Raw genomic sequence first — 6,410 nt, 5'->3', positions numbered from 1 at the left:
ATTGAAGGAAGTCAGGAAAGGAACTCAAACAGGGCAGGAACCTGGAGGCAAGAGCTGTTGTTAGAGGCCATGGAGAGTTGCTGCCTATTAGCTTTCTTCTCATGGCTTGGTCACCCTGCTTTCTTATACGGTAGTAGTTCTCAACTTTCCTCATGTTGTGGTGACCCCAACCATAAAATTATTTTTTTGTTACTTTATAACTATAATTTTGCTACTGTTGTGAATTATAATATAAACATCTGATATTCAGAATATCAAATATGCCACCCCCAAGGGGGTCACGACCCTCAGGTTGAGAACCGCTATTATAGAACCTAAGCCTACCAGCCCAGGGGTGACACCACCCACAATAGATTGGCCTCTCCCTTATCAATCACTAATTAAGGAAATGCCCTACAGCTGGATCTTGTGGAGGCATTTTCTCAATTGACGTTCCCTCCTTTCAAAGGGTTCTAACTTGTGTCAAGTTGACATAAAACTAGTCAACACAGTGGTAAAATTCTCCATTTCGCTATTTCTATCCCAGGCTTCCCTCCCTGTGTAACACTCAGTATTCACTCATTGGAAAGGAAGTAAATTACTGTTTGTTGAGGATTTGCCATGGATTTATGAAATTGTATTGATCTGGCAGATTTACTTTATTCTCCTGACAACATTGTGAATTATCAGTATTAGGCCTGGTTACACATGTGAGGACATTCTCATAACAGAGGTGACACAGGTGGATATGTTCCACATGCCTCCCAACCAAGTCTATTGAAAACTTAGTCCCCAACACAGAACTGTCAGGGGTTGGGCGTAGAGTAGTCACTGGGGATATAATGGCAGGTGTTTAGGTCCCCAGTGCTCCTCTTCTTGTAAATGAATTGCTGCTGATTACAAAAAGGCTGGAGGCTTCAAGTTGAATCTCTTACTCTCTCAACTTCTCTTTGACCTTCCTTCATGGTACAATGTAGCAAAAAGGACTTTGACAATTGACTGCCTCTGGCTTTTAGATTTTTTGGAATCTAGAACTATAAGCATATAAATTTATATTCGCTCTGAATCGCCTTGCCTGGGGTATTCTGTTATGGCATCACAACTCAGACTAACACAACTTATATGATTCTCAATAGGAGCAACTGGCTAGCCAGGGCATTTTTCTCCTGTAACAGATTTTTTTTAAGGTGGTAAAATATGGTACCAGATGGGAGGCATACACTGACTGCTTGGAGGATAAGCGGCTTCAAAATACATGTACAATGAAATGGGATGAATGACATCATGGGTATTGTGTGAAGTGGCTTGGAGACAGAGAGAAGGAAGAGAACAGTTTACTCCTGTAGGAAAGCTGTTGGCTCAGCTCTTCAGAACAGACACTGAAGAGTGGAGTGGAATCTGATATAGCCCATCAGAGACAGGGAATGGAGGAATGACGTACTGAGGGCAGGGCTTCTAAAGAACCATGCATGGTAGGAGCAGGAGTCTTAGTATAAAGACCCTTGTTTATTCGAATGTGAGGCTCCAGGAGGCTCACGGGGCTGCGGAGGTGGGGTGGTAACAAAGTGAGTGGCACCTAAACGTTGTTCTGATTTGGGGTGACCGTCCCTGGGTGGTACTTCTTGATTACTCCAGCAGGACTCAAGCTGCCATTCTAAATTGCTGCTGCCTTTTCTCATCTTCTCCCTTTATGTCTGTCCGGTGTTGGTGATCTTGGTGCCAAAGAGAAGAGAAAGGAGTAGAGAAAGGCCCATTTCATAGTAACATCCCCAAAGGATTGCACAAATGCCACAGCTCCCACTATTAGCAATTATATTCCTCAGAGCCAATGAGCCACCCTCAGTTAGAACACAAACGAACCAGAAGGAGCTGCTCATAGCTTATTAGGTGCTAGCTTATTAAGTAACGCATTAAATATTAAAGTTATCGAGCATTAACCTTATCAGTGGCTTATTAAGTAGCTTATTAGACACGATACAGGGCAGTAGCATGACGTGAATAAAAGTTGTAGTGATTACACTGAAGAGCTAATGATACAGAGAGACACTCTTAGATCAGGCACTGAGCTAAGCATGCTTTAAGCATTCTTTCCTTTAATCCAGACAAACAATGCCGCCACCATCTCTTCTTTGCAAACTAGAGAGCTGAGTTCTGAACACAAAGCTTCTTGCCTTCAGAGTTGTATATCAAAGACCAAGCAGGCAAGGGATCTGTCATAGGTGGTGTGGCTGAGCACCCTCCACGTGCACATATGCATGTATGCACACACATGCACTCTCTCTCACACACACATGGTCAGCATAGGGGTTGCTTACTGGGTTGGAGCAAGATTTAGAAATAAATGCTACTGCAAAATGTTGGGTGGGACACATGTTGAGTTCCAAGGGAAGTGCGGGGAGTAGGCTGCTCTCTATAAAGTCCTAAATGACAACTGAACTAAGATGCCCTTCAAGCGTGTGCATGTGCATTGTGTGTGTGAGAGAGAGAGAATTCACTTTAAAAGTAAGGTAATAATACATACTCAGTTCAAGATATGGATAGATCTAGGAATGGAGAAGAAGTGGCAAGGGACAGGAAAGGAGCAGACACGTTATTTTTATAGTTGCTGTTTTTTCTGATTTCTGGACTAGATGCACTCACCAGAGATTTGTTATAGTGTTAAAATATGTTTAAAAAACACACACAGAAGTCAGTTCTAGTTTGTTTGTACCCACAACTGTAAAAATTTTCCAATTTTGCGCATCCAAGGACCAAATGCTTTAAAATTAAAGGACGGACAAGGGACTAATAAATCAACGATCAATTAACCATAATCCAATTTCAGAACTAAAACATTACAGATACAGTGAAAGTCCTCTATATACTCATCCTTAATTCCATTCGCTGTCCCCAACAGACAACACTCTTCAGAATAGTCCACATTTTTTTCATTTTTCTCTTTAGAAAACAATGTCCGTATATATGACTCATACAAAAGACATGGTAAGGTTTCATTCACAACTAAAACCTTAAAGAATGGGGCTAGAGAGGTGGCTCAGAGGTGGCTCAGTTGCTGCTCTCCCAGAGGACCAGCGTTCACTTCCCAGTACCAACATCAGGAGGATGACGATCATCTGTAGCTCCAGCCACTGAGAGTCTGACTTCCTCTTCTGGGTGCAGCAGGTGCCTGCACGCATGCACACATGAACGCACGCACACACGCAAGCACGCAGGCATGAGTGCGCATGTGCGCATGCACATTGAGGTTTAACGAAATGGAATTACCCTCTGTATAGCAGCATACCTCTGGCTTCATTCTCTCCCCATTGCAAAGCACCAATAGCTGCATCCTCCTCACTTTCCCATCAGTACAATATTCGTTTTGCATGAGTGTGGCTCCTTATAGCCACGTGTTTTTCCAGGCACTTTTGCTTGCTGTAATTTTCGGTTGTTAAGAATAATGCGACCACGAACATTCTTACCCTTATATCTCATGTGTACATGGTAGATTTTTCTCTGCATAAAAATTTCAGCGAAGCTGCAGGACACTGGTAGGTAGGAGAACATGCCCGTGTTCAGCTTTACTAGATGATGCCAGATTGTTCCAAAGCAGTCGGTTCTACCTGCCATGCGCTGGTGCTGTGTGAGAGCTGCTTTTCCTGTCTGCTCCCCAGCACTCAGGACTGTACAGCTTTCTTGTGTCCTGCCATTTTGTAATTGTGTGTTGGCATTTCTTCAACTATGAATAAGATGCACCATATTTTCTAATATCTATAGGACACTCGTGTAGCTTCTTTTTTCAATGGAATATTTTTTTAATTTTCCTAGTGGAATGTCCTGTGTGTGTGTGTGTGTGTGTGTGTGTGTGTGTTACTGGATAGTGAACCTAGGGCCTTGTACATTGTAGGTAGGTGCTTTTCCACTGAGCTATACTTCCCTCCCTCTGTTGAAGTTTCTGAGGCAGGGTTGACCTGGAACTCGTTCTGTAGCACAAGCCCTGAATGTTCTTTCACATGTACATGTGTAGCTGCTATACACAAATGTGCATATGTGTGTTTGCTTGTTTCTGGGCACACATGTGGCACATTGAGTGTGAATGCATGTATGCATCCATGTGAGGACTGAAGTCAATACTGAGTGCTTCCTCCATCACTCCCCACCTTAGGCTCTGAGGCAGGGTCTCTTCTAAAGCCAGAGTCTGCAGTTTTGGCTAAGGTGGACTAGACACCTTCCTAAAGGAATGCCCTGTCTCTGCCTGAGTGCAGTTTGTACACACACACACACACACACACACACACACACACACTGCTTTTACGTGAGATCTGGGGATCCAAAGTCCCATCCCCCAGCTTCATGGTAAGGGCTTTACCTACTGATCTCTCTCTCCAGCCCTCGGCCTTGAACTTGTGATTCTTCTACTTCAGCCCTCTTAATTTTTACTAGTTTGAAACTTTCTATTCTTTTTGCTTGTATTTTGGGTGTCTTGCTTAAGGGTTTCTTCCTGACCTACCGTGCCATACACGCATTCCCTACGGCAGCTTCTTCATCTATCAGGTTTCTGTGTTTGCAGGCATTTTGACCATCATCATTGTATTGGTCTATCTCTAGGCTGAAAGCATATCATGTTACTGCAACTGTGAACACGCATCCACCATGGCCAGTTCCCATGACTTAGGTTGAGTTGTTGCTCTCACTGTTGTTCCCTCCTCCTCCTCTCCCTCCTCATTATCCTTCTTGTGAATGGACTAAGCTATTCATGCTTTATACACACTTTAGCTCCACCTTGTTAATTTTCATAGAGAACCCAGTTGGAATTTGCATCCCTGTGCCACCCAAGTCACTAAATGTCTGTAATATTGCCTCTTGGGTTCACACGTCGGCACTAACGTAAACTTTGAATCCAAGTGGTTTCCCAGATCTGGCCACAGTGCTCAGAAGAAGATAGTCCACTTTGGAGTTCAACAACAGTGTCAGGGGACCTGAGCTAAGGAAATTCTATTCAGCACCTTCTCAGATGGTCCCCACAGAAAGCTCATACTGTCAGCACACCCCTCCACCTGCCACTCCAACAGGATTGTTTCATGGGCAACCCACAGAGGCTCAAACACATCCTCATTCTGCGACCCTGCCAACTTCCTCAGTCACTGCAAGAGCTTTTCCAACCGTCTCTTTCCCAGCGGTAGAAAATCTGAAATCGCCCTAGGCTTTGGGGCATCATCCTTTCCTCCTTCATGGCTACGCCAGAGTCTCTTGACCGTAACCTCTTCTCTCCCACTGCTGCTGTTCCCTGGCATTCTGGACAGTTTCCCCCAGCCTCCAAACCTCCAGATGATGCTCCTTGACTCCCCAGCCCCACCCAGTCCATTGGCGATTTGTCTCGTCTGCTGAAGGGAGGGCAGTGGGAGCCCACTGCCTTAGCGGGGAGGAACGATTTGCCATCGCACTGGTTGGAGCAGTTTTAATACTGCCATGTTTGCTCATTGTTGTTGTCCCACCTTTTGCCACACCTGACTGATGTTCCACCATGGTCCTTGGCATTGCTGGAGATGATATGATATGATCTTCCCCACAGGGATGCTATGAAATCGAGAGCTAGCAGGTTTTTCTTATATCTCACCAGCCCCTGCATTGGTGAGCATTTTGTTAATATAGAAATTATTGGTAATGATTTTTTTTGGGAGGGGAGGGATTCCCATTTCTTGTTTGGCTCGTGTCTTGGTCTGCACACCCTTTCATGCATGCCCAGTTCTCAATCATCAATTCCACAATCCTCTCTTCCACATTCTTGAACTAACTGTTAACACTGCTCCGGATTCACCAAGGCCTCCTTTTTCTTCCTCTTTTTTTTTTTTTTTTTTAAACAAAGGCTTTTTACTTGGTCTCGAATGTCTTCCACCCTTCTCTCTCAGTTCATCCTCGAAGGTCCAGCTCACGATCCACGATGCCTTCAAACTGACCCCCAAAAAACAAAAGGTGATTCCCTTTCCCATGTCCCTCTCTCGTGTCTGCTTCATCTCCTAAAAGTCTCAGCTTTGTACTTGCAACGTAGTTGTGCAAATTAGGTCGCTGCCCTTAACACTCCCTGCCTGTATGAGGTTTGCTGGGTTTACCAGTTTTATAGGGAACGAGGAAGGAAAACAGGGAGGGAAGGAGGGAGGCAGACCAATTTGACTTCACCCCAGGCCAGGTGAAAAGTTTAGTTACTGGTATTTTTGGTTATTTTATGTCACTTGTCAGGGGCACCTTCTTTCCATGCCCCAGGGAAAACACGGTAGTTTCCTCCCTGCCCCCCCTCCCTGCCCCAAATAAATAGTCTCCAGAACTAATGTCCCCGAGGGAACTGACCTCAGTAACCAATGGACCTGGGTCTCAAAACAGGTGGAGTAGGTCAAGGCTGTCTTAGTCGCCATCCTTGAGAGGGCGCTGCTCCCAAGTCAAATCCCCAGGGCCGG

This window comes from Meriones unguiculatus, chromosome 1 (genome assembly GCF_030254825.1).
Source record: "Meriones unguiculatus strain TT.TT164.6M chromosome 1, Bangor_MerUng_6.1, whole genome shotgun sequence".
Taxonomy (NCBI): Eukaryota; Metazoa; Chordata; class Mammalia; order Rodentia; family Muridae; genus Meriones; species Meriones unguiculatus.
The sequence above is the reverse complement of the archived record's forward strand: the minus strand, read 5'-3'. Positions refer to the sequence as shown.